The sequence below is a fragment of the Sminthopsis crassicaudata genome, chromosome 1 (genome assembly GCF_048593235.1).
Source record: "Sminthopsis crassicaudata isolate SCR6 chromosome 1, ASM4859323v1, whole genome shotgun sequence".
Lineage (NCBI taxonomy): Eukaryota > Metazoa > Chordata > Mammalia > Dasyuromorphia > Dasyuridae > Sminthopsis > Sminthopsis crassicaudata.
The window spans coordinates 592,378,538-592,389,780 of NC_133617.1; positions in this window are offsets into that span (position 1 = coordinate 592,378,538).

Genomic DNA, 11,243 nt, shown 5'->3' on the forward strand with positions numbered 1-11,243 from the left:
AGAATTAGAAAAGGAATTTGTAGCTAAGTACAAGAAGTATAAAACCTTGCCTAACCAACAAATATCTTGAAAATTAAAATGGACCAAAATCAAGTCAATGACTCCAGAAGACAAGAAGAAGTATTAAAACAAAATCAAAATTTGAAAAGTAAAAGAAATGTAAAATATTATAGCAAAGATGATTTTCTTGAAAGCAGATCAAGGAGGAAAAAAAAAAGTAATAATCATTATATTATCTGAATGCTATGACCACAAAATGAGGTTAGATGTCCTATTTCAAGAAATCTTAAAAGAAAATTGCTCTTAGAACCAGAGGGCAAAGTGGAAATGGAAAAAGTGCACCAGTCATGAACTCAAAAATAACTCTAAAGTGAAAAGCATAAAAACTATTTAAAAAACCCATAAAACATTATAGCCAAAATCTAGAGATTTCAAATCAAAGAAAAAATACTGAAAGCAATCAGAAAGCATAGCTTTCAGTCAGGATCACAAATGATTTAACAGCCACAACTCTGAAGAAGTGGAGTCTGATATTCCAGAAGACAATGGATATTGGTTTACAGCCAAGAATAACATAATCCCCTTCCCTCCCCTGCCCAAACTGAATATAATCCTCTAAGGGGAAAAATGGATTTTGAATGAAATAGTGAACTTCAAAGAATTCTATATGAAAAACACTCTGAGCTGCAGAGGAAATCTGAAGGAGTTAAAAGAAACATAAAAAGGTAAACATGAACAATCATCATGAACTAATAAACAAGGCTAAAATATTGACATTCTTAAATGGGAAGATGCCACATAGGGTAATCTCTGGGCTGTATCATCACTGAAGGTTTAAAGGAGTATCAATAGAGAAAAGTGGTTCCATGATATTTTGATGATCTTAAAAGAAAAAAGGAGGGGGCAGCTAGGTGGCGCAGTAGATAAAGCACCAGCCTTGAATTCAGGTGGACCCGAGTTCAAATCTAGTCTCAGACACTTAAGACTTCCTAGCTGTGTGACCCTGGGCAAGTCACTTAACCCCAGCTTCAGAAAAAAAAAGAAAAAAAAAGAAAAAGAAAAAAGGAATATAATGGAAAGAAGAGAGGAGAAAAGTAATTCACATAATGGGCATGCATCAATAGAAGTCTATACAAATAAGAAAAAAGGGGGGGTGGATTGGAGGGGCTAACACTTAAATCTCATTTCATGCACATGCATACACACACACACACACACACACACACGCACACACACACAGAGTTGGCTACCAAGATTTATCCCACTCACCCAAGAAATAGAAGGGAAAGTAGAAAGGGGGAGATATATGATCAGAGACAGGGTATATTAATGGAGTGATCAGTATTCAGCAAAATATAGTCATATGCTTATCTCTTGAGGTGGGAAAAAATAGTAAAGTGAGGGTGTCTATTAGTTGGGGAATAGCTAAAAAAATTAAGGTATATAACTAGCTCTACATCCTATAAGAAATCATCGAGGAGAGGTTTCAAAGAAACTTGAGGAGATGTATATGAACTGCTATAAAGTAGAGTGAAAAGAACAATTTATAATACAAGAAGACTGTAGGAACAAAAACCTTTGAACAACTCTGATCAGTATAATTATCAACCACCATTTCTGGGGTCTAATGATGAAATATTTTATCCACTTCATGACTGAGACATGACTTAAGAATACAGAATGATCTGGATGTTTATGTATATGTGTATATGTTTTTCTATTTGGTCACAACTAATGCAGAAATTTGTTTTGCTTTACTATATATGTTTCTAAAAGGCAAAAAAGTGAATAATAGTATTAGGAATTAAGTTCTGAATGAGTTCATGCCAGCAAAGAGGAAAACAAAAAGGACTTTTTTTTGTTTTTGTTTTTTTATATACTGAGAGAAAAAAGAGACTCAAAAAAGTTAGGTTCTTTTGCTTGAGGTGGCAGGGGGAAGGCAGCAAGGCAGCAATGATAACTGCCTTCAAGTCACTTCATCCAAAAGAATTGGTAGATGTTATCATAAAGATATTGTCACTAAAACTTGAAAGATGAAGGATAAGGAGAGAGGGAGCATAACATTAGAGAAGGGCAAACATTGTTTTTCAAAAAAGATAAGATAACTTTAACTGAAAAGCTATAGGCCTGTGAGTTTGATTTTGATTCCTGAGAAATTTCTTGAAAGGACCATTGATGAGATTATTTAGTGAATGTCTAGAAAAAGAAACAATAATTACAAAGCATTATATGGCTTCATCAAGGACACATCAGGCCAGAATAACTTCATTTTCCTTTTGGAGAGACTTACTAAATAGGTGAGGAGAATTCTTTGGATATAGTTTACTTAGATTTTAGCAAGCATTTAATAAATTCCATAATATTCTTATGGAAAAGATGGAGAGAAATGGTTTAATAATAATATAATTAGGTAGACTGAGATCTAGCTGGATGGCTAGACTCAAAGAATAATTGTTAGGAAAAAATATCAAAATAACTTTCAGGGGAGTATACCAGGGATCTGTACTTGAACTCATACTCTTTCATATTTTTATCTATGATTTGGGTAGAGGCATAATTGGCATGCATATCAGATATGCAGATGACACAAAACTTAGAAGAATGGCTAATAGCCTAGATGAGAAAGTTAGCATTCAAAAACAATAGGGGTAGGTGTCTTGCATTTGAATCCACAAAATAATAATAATAATGATAATAATAATCAATTCTGCAAAGTGTAAGATGGGAATAGGTATAAATAGATAGCAGCTGTTCTGAAAAGGATCTAGGGACTTTAGAGAAGTGCAAGCCTAGCATGAATGAGCAGTGATGTAGTAGCCAAAAAAAGCTAATTCCATCTTGGTCAGAATTAGAAGAGATCTAGTTTCCAGAATCAAGGAGATGGTCCCTACTCTGCACCTGTCAGATCACACCCTAAAGTTCTGGGCACCATAACTTAAGTAGGCCATTGCTGAGCTAGAGATAGTGTTTAAAAGAGGGCACATAGGATGGTAAAGTACTTGAGTCCAGGATATATGAGAATAGTATGAAGGAAGTAGCCATATTTATTGGGGGAAAAACAAGATTGAAGAAAGGGAGAAGAAAAGGGCATAGGGTAGCTGCTTCATGCATATAAAGAACTTTATATGAAAGAGGGATTGTAGATGGGTAGAAGTTACAAAAAAGGCCAGTTCAGACTCTTCTCCCCCCAAATTTGTTGATAGAAAATGGATTACTTCTTACTTAGCAGGCCACAACAAAAATTATCAGATTGCTACAACAGAAAAAAATACAGCTTTCACAAAACAGCATGCTAAAACTCATATAGAAGACTCATTCATACTACTAATTTGTTAGTACTTAAGTATGAAATACAACAGCAAATCAAGGACTAAAGCTCAGATGTACAAAACAAGGGAATTCAGAGACTACTTGTATATACTTTATAAATATATATATATATATATATATATATATATATATATATATATATATATATATATGTGTGTGTGTGTGTGTGTGTGTGTGTGTGTGTATATATATATATATATATATATATATATATATATATAATCTACAAGAGAGTAATAAATTTAGGGATACACAGGTCTCCCTCTTGACACATACTGGCTATGCAACTAGGGCCAAGTTAACAATCTCTCATTGCTCTCTAGGCAACACTCTAAGACTAAAGAGGCCATATGCCTCAATTTATACCTAGCCTTAATCACTAAATGGGTATGGCTTCAGTTAAACTGAGAACTTTTGAGGACCTTAGCTTAAAAAAAGGCCATCAATCTCCCACTGCATCTAGGGCTATCCTAGTCATCCTGATCGAAATAGATCAGGCCACATCGAAGTAGATGGCCACAGGAACCTGAGGGCTCTGGTTGGTGACCTTGCATTACCTTCCTTCACTTAAATTCAATTCTTTTGCATGTCATGGCATCACTTCCCCAATGGCATGGTTCTCCTCCAGAATGAAGAACAAACAACACTAACTTGCAGAGGGGGGTACCAATATGAATTGACAAAGGGAGTTTCAGCATTTGGAAGTACTCCACACCAATGAAATCACAAGTGGAATTCTAATTCTTTCACATACCTTACTATGGCAAAAAATGCAGGACTTGTTTTGCATTTTAAAAACCATTTTGGGGATTAAAATACATAAATATTTTAGCAAATGAAAAGGTAAATTGGTATTTAGTGCCAATTGAGTAACTGAAAAACTGAGTTTAAAAAATGTGCTCTACCAAACTCAATATGTATATATAAGTTTTACCTAATAAATGTTTAGAATTAGTCTCTTCAGTACCTGAATCATTGCCAAAGAGAACTGCACCCCCTCTCCCCACTTTTGCCTCAATCTCTTTATTCATGCCACTCCCAATGCTTAGAATTATCTTCCACCCATGCCATTCCTACTTATCAAATTCTTAGTCATTTCTCAAAACTCAGCACAAATGCTACCTCCTTTATAAATCTTTCCTAATCATAGAAATTATGTTTCCTTCCTCAAAATTATTATTCCTCTCTTAAAGCTCATTTATCACTCTGTCCCTTTCTTATATACTTATGTTCAATTTTGTATAATATTCATAAATGGATGCCATAACCTCCCAATTAAGAATATAAACTCCACGAAGGCAAGGATCTCTTTTGGTTTAATCTTTGTATTTTCCAAATGCCTAATACAATATTCTAAACATTGTAAATACTTGAGAAATATTTGCTAAATTAAATTAAGAATGAGGGTTATACATTTATTAGAGGTATAACTATAAAGTCATATAACTGACTTTTAACAAAATGACCATAATTTAGAAACCCTCTTCAAATTATCACCCCAGGATGCTATCTGCCTACTCAAATATATTATCATTGCCCAAAACATCTTTGGAAGGCCTCTTCAAACAATCTTCAAAGACCATATAGGAAGTTGTCATGAATACACAATAACAGCAAAGCTCTGAGAGTGAATCTGACTTTTAGTAAGAACCGAAAGTCCCTTAGAAACAAGTCTACTAATCATTCTGAAGAGCAATTTGGAACTATGCCCAAAGGGCTATGAAACTGCATACTCTTTTGACCCATCAGTGTCACTAACTGGGTCTATATTCCAAGGAAATTATAAAGGAGGGAAAAGGACTCATATGTGCAAAAATATTTGTAGCAATTCTTTTTGTGGTAGCAAATAATTGGAAAATGAGTATATGCCTATCAACTGGGGAATCGCTGAATAAGTTGTGGTATATGAAGATAATGAAATATTATTATTCTATAAAAAACAATGAACAAACTGATTTTAGAAAGGCCTGGAAAGATTTACACGAATTGATGCTGAGTGAAACAAGCAGTATTTAAATAGGGGGCCAGTTCACTGTCCCAACAGTTCACTGTTGGAGGGCCGGACTATAGTAAAAACAAAACCTCACGATCCGCCCCACAGCCCATTTGCCACAACCGGGTGGGCCACATAAAGGTCCTCAGCTGGCCGCATCTGGCCCACAGTCCGTAGTTTGAGAACCCCTGGAGAATAACAGTAAGAATGTGCGGATGATCAACTAACTATAAAAGACATGGTTCTTCTCAGTGGTTCAGTGATGGAAGACAAACCCAATAAACTTTGGATAGAAAACACCACCCAAATCCAGAAAAGAATTATGGAGATTGACTGTAAATAAACACATACTCTGCTCACTTTTTCCCCATTTTTTTTCCTCTCTTCTGTGGTTTTTTCCCTTTTGTTCTGATTTTTCTTTCTCAATGTGACTCATAAAAGAAATGTGCATTTAAAAAGTTAATATAAATGTATAATCATAAAAAAGTAAAACAATAAAGAAAAAATATTTTTTAAAAAAAAGTGAATCTAGTCAATCAGGTGGGTGTTAAATCTGGGTTTTACTATTCTTGTTTTGATGAAGTAAGACTAAAGGGTCTTAAGAATTTTTCATGTGTTTATCATTAGCTAGCTTTGAAGGCAATTTAAAAGAAGAGTCTGTTTTAAGAAACACAAAAATGCAGTTATTTATAATCTCATCTCATATACTTTTGAGTTGTAGAGCACTTATTTTGTAAGTCAAAAGTGTTTTCAAAATAATTCAATTCTTTAAAAAAAAATAAAGGTATGGAAAGGGGCAATGTTATGCTTATTTTTTTTAAACAATGGCCTAAGTAAAAATACAGAAAGGGTAAATAAATTTTCTATATTATCCAATGAGAAAAAAGCAGAGTTTTGATATCCTGGCACTCCCTATTTAATATTCTATGATGAGTTTTATAGTTTAAGTACTCAAGCTTTAAAGTCCTTGAAAAATAGCATTACAAGGATACAAGGTATTATTATTATTTATGGAAAAGGGCCAGAAAATATTATTGTATGCTTAAAAATATTACACAGAACTATTTAAGTTGCTACAAATTCAAGTAAGTCCAATATAGAGCTGCTGCTTCATTCGTGCAATGACACAATTCAGGAGGTTCTACTTTTCTCTCAGATAACCTGCCCAAGTCTTATTTAAATTCTATTTTCATAAGAGATGACATTTTGACAGGGACCTTCTATAAGTAAATACTCTTTCATTTTATTTTAGGAAAATTTCCATTTGAGGAATAAAGTATTCATATGAAATGTAGGTGCAGAGAGTGAAATAGAGAACTTTGTTGGAAAAATCACATAAGTCAATCGCATCTATGAAGTTTCAGGAATCTGTAATGAACTTTAGGGAAAGGAGAGGAGAAAACAATAATATAAAAGTTAATGTGCATATTTAATTCCAAGATAATTCTTGTTGAAAAGAAATTTGAGTGTCTAATTGTGATTCATTAATTCAATTAAAAGAGAATTTTATGTACAGTACCAAAAGAAGGCAAACATTACCTCTTTCCTTTAGAACTATTCATAAATGAAGTAGTTTTGACTATATCTAGTGGCTTTCATCATATTCAGAATAAGTAGTTGGGAAGCTGCATAGGGCATAACATGTAGGATCATGTGAGAGTCATGTTTTAATATAACCTTTTTTAAAAATTCCTAAAAATAATTTAACATTTTATATATTTTGAAAGACAGAAATTTCGATCAGCATAAAACTTAGGGGTTTCCTTTGTTTGTTTAAAATCAAATGAAAGTTTCTAATTGACACTACCACTAAGATAGGAATCAATTTTTAATTCTGCCTTGGTCATGGTGTTAATGCCTCATTCTAGCTATGCAATCCAGTGTTTTATTCACTTAGTTAAGAGGAAGATTTTGTTGAATGAAAAATGGGTAAAATGTATTCTTTGTCTGGATAATTTTCATCAAGAAAGCAATCATCAGGGGCAGCCAGGTGGCCCAGTGGATAGAGCACCAGCCCTGAATTCAGGAGGACCTGAGTTAAAATCTGCCTCAGACACTTAATACTTCCTAGCTGTGTGACCCTGGGCAAGTCACTTAACCCCAGCCTCAGGGGGGGAAAAAAAAAAAAGGCAATCATCTTTAACAGGGAACATTCAAAAAATTAACCAAGAACATATAGCTCTTCTATCAGATAAAAGTACAACTAAAGTGACTTCAACTTCATAAAGTACTAATATTATTTCCCTCTCAAAGACAAAATTCAGAGGGCCCTTCATTCTCTCCATTAAAAACCTTCAACCAAGGTCAAAAAAGAAACACATAGATGATACCAAGAACCTAGAAAAGAGAATGTAGAATAAAAAATAAATTAATCTTAATTTCAATATTCTGAGCTATTGCAAAGGTGCTAAGACCTAGTAGGTTGAGCACAGGCCTGGGAGTCAGACGAGTAGTAATCACAGCTTCCAGAAATGACTGGCGGCATAGCTTTGGTGCCTACCTACACTCCCTGGTCTATAAAATGGGGTAATTTAATAGCAACCTGCCTACACAATGCTCCTTTGATGTGAACTAGTTAATGATTTCACAGGGCAATACTTTTAAAAGACATTAGCTCTAGAAATATTAAGTACGATCCTTCGATTTAAAAAAGAAAGGAAAAAACTTCTATTTTAAAAAGAAAGGAAAAAGAAAAACTCCAAATCCACACACTTTGCTTGGTACCAAAAAAAAAAAATCTTTTTTTTTTTTTTTGCCTTTATTCCTCATTCCCGTTCCTCCCCTCCAATTAATTTCAGACTCTAGTCACTTCTGCCTAGTTGACGATCTGTTTTGATGTTAAAGTCGCCAACAAAAGCTGTTTTAAAAAGAGATGGTTTAACTGATCAGACAAGAAAAAGGGGACACGTCGGTGTCCTGCGGGGGCAAAGACCAGGAATGAGAAGGAAGAGAAACGTGGCATGGGTGCTAGTGAGCCGCCAATAGACTAAACTGGTTCTCATCTTTAAACACCACCGGGGAAAGTGGGCACAGAGTGAGATGCTGGGTTCGGTTCCAGCCCGGCTGCCAGCTCTGCTAGCCCTCCGGGACCCCTAGGCCCGTAGCCAGGCAGACTCCCTCCCCAGGGACCCCAGCTCGCGCAGCCCAGGCCCCACGTGCAAAAGTTGTTTGGGGCGCCGGGGTCAACCGCCCAGAGGCGGGGCTCGGCCCCCGCCCCGCGGGTCCCGCGGGTCCCGCGGCTTCCGCACCGCCCCCTCCTCCCCCAGCCGTGGGCCCGAGCCGTACTAGCCCCCGTCCGTTAGGAGCGGCCGCCCAGGTCCGGCCCAAGCCTGGAGCCCACAGCTCAGTAGCCGCCCCTTACCTGAGCCTCCGGGCCCCAGAGATGCTAGGGCGTTCTCGTGGACGCCCCCAGCCCTCGCCTCCGCCGGAGACAGGGCCGGGGGCCGAGGAGCCAGGGAGCGGGGTAAGGCGCCGGCTCGGGTCCTACAGCGACTCCGGCCGTGGCGGTGCCGGTTCGGAGAGACGGGAAGCGACAGGAGTCAAACCCAGCTGAAAGCGCTCGGGCTGAAGCCTGTCGGCCTCGGATCCAGAACGAGCGAGCAGGGGAGCGAATGCAGCAGGCGTGCAAGCCCCTAGCTGCGAAGGCGCTGCCGGAGGCCGCCGCCACTGCCACGCCCACCCCACCTCACCCGCCCAGCGCAGCCAGCTCTGCACCCCGCGGGGGCGGCGCCGCCTGAGCTCGGCTGGAAAACTAGGCGAGGGGCACGTCTCCGGCCGACCCTGGGAAACTGGGGGTTTTGTTTGTAGTTGTGGTCCTTGTTCGCGCTTATCTGGCTGTTACCAAATACAACTATGCCAACGCTGAGTGCTCGGTCCAGTCCAGAACTTGCTGGGTTGGTTAGTTTTTAAAAGATCAAAGGGACAAATTCTGCGCGCAAAAGAAATGGCCAGTGCTTTGTGTTCTGCTATCTAGACCTCGGCTTCCCACTTCTCTCTTGCTCAGTGTCCTATTTATACGCTCTCATTCATCCCCATGCAGGTGATTCAAGATTAAACTTTGTACAATTACCGTCTCTCCTTTGTATAGCCATCTCCCCGGACCCCAAAGAGCAGTGCTAGCCTTGCCTCTGTAAAACCTCCCAGCTGGTCTAACTGCTTCTCACTCCACTGATAAAATGATATTTTTAAAGGTCAGGTTTAATGTGCGCTATCCCTATTCAAGAAACTCCAAATACCTCTGAAAGCAAATATAAAAGTCTAATTGTCGTTTTAATAGAATCATACAGGAAAAAGCAGCTCACAAACACCTCCCACCTCCTTTCATCTAACTTGGCTCTAGCCCGCCCCGCAGCCATTCTCTAGAAAAGCAAACCAGATGAGAAATAACCTGGCAACTGCTTCTTCAGGTGATGGAGACCTGACTCTTCAGTTAATACAGATGCGCATACTTAAAGCCTAGGAAAGGAAGCAACTACTTAAAACCTAGACTTCAAAAGGCTCAGCATGCCCAAAATGCCTTCCCTCAACTCGGCTGCTTAGAATCTCTAGTTTCCTTTAACACTCAACTTAAAAATAACCTACCCCCAAAAAAACAAAAAAACAAAAACAACAATAAAAAAATTAAAAAAAAAAACTTTATCTCCAGCGGCTACCAAAATAAATTTGTAACTATCTTGTAATCTACCTGTACATTTTGTTTCCCCAGATAAAATGTCAACTCCCAGGGAGCCAGAAGCATTTTATACTTGTCTTTGCATTATAGCACAAGATCTGATTCCAATTAGATTATAAACAACTTGAAATTTCTTTATAAGTAAACAATAAATGCTTGTTGATTGACTGATTACTTGCTTCCAGCCCCTCTGTAAGTCTCTTAATATCCTTTCTCCAAAAGACTCTAGTTCTTGTAGGGAAGCAAAATGCATATGGAACTAAGGGCTGTATATTTTGCTTTAGTAGTAATTCCCATATTCCTGTGTATGAGTAACATTTGTGTTTCACACACTTTCACAGTTTCAGTGCTTAAAGTCTTTATCTTCCTTGAACTCTTGCTGGCATTTGACTATGGAAACCACATCTTACTGGACACTAAATGTCTTTTCACTTTTGTAGATGTTCCCTGTCCTATTCATTTTTTTCTACCTTTATTATTGCCCCTTCTTTGCCTTCTCCATTAGATCCACATTCTCTTCCCAGTTCCTCAATGCAGTCTTTGGAAATTGACCTGGGTGTGGTAAAGGAAGAACTGGATTGAGGTCTTAGTTTTCCTGGGTATAGTATATACATGAAAGGCAGCTATTTTAGTCTATTAATCAGATTTGGTCTCATACCTCTTATTTAGATTGGACATTTTTGGAGCTATTTTGCTATGTTGGAGGATGGAACACAACTCCTCCCAAAGTTTTCCTTTATAGAAGACAGGAATCAGACATTCCATTCACTCCCCTTCCAGTTTTGTCCTGTACTTGGTTTCAACTACTCCTTGTGTCCACTACCCCTCACTTTAACCCTCCCCTTCCAGTTTCCTTTTGTGTGTTGACTTCCCTCATTAGATTATAAATCCCTTTAGGACAAGAGCTGTCTTTTGCTTATGTACCAATAGGAGTTTAAATGGCTGCCACAAGTATAGAGAGGTTCTTCTTGTGGCAGGAAGGCCTGCCATTATATGGCCTAATGGAATACAGAATAAACCTCTCTAGTCTCTTCTCTCCCCACTCTTCTTCAAAAGTATACTTTAATTCCTTAAAGGGAAGCAGAATGTTGGAGCCTGAGGGCCCTCTGCTTTCCTTTGAGAGAGGGGGTATTGGCCAGAAGTACAGCTATCTGATCCTTTAAATATTATTTTCTAAAAGATATGATCAAGTTCCATCTAACTTCTGATCACTTTGCCATTTAAATGAAAAAGATGACCCCAAACTCT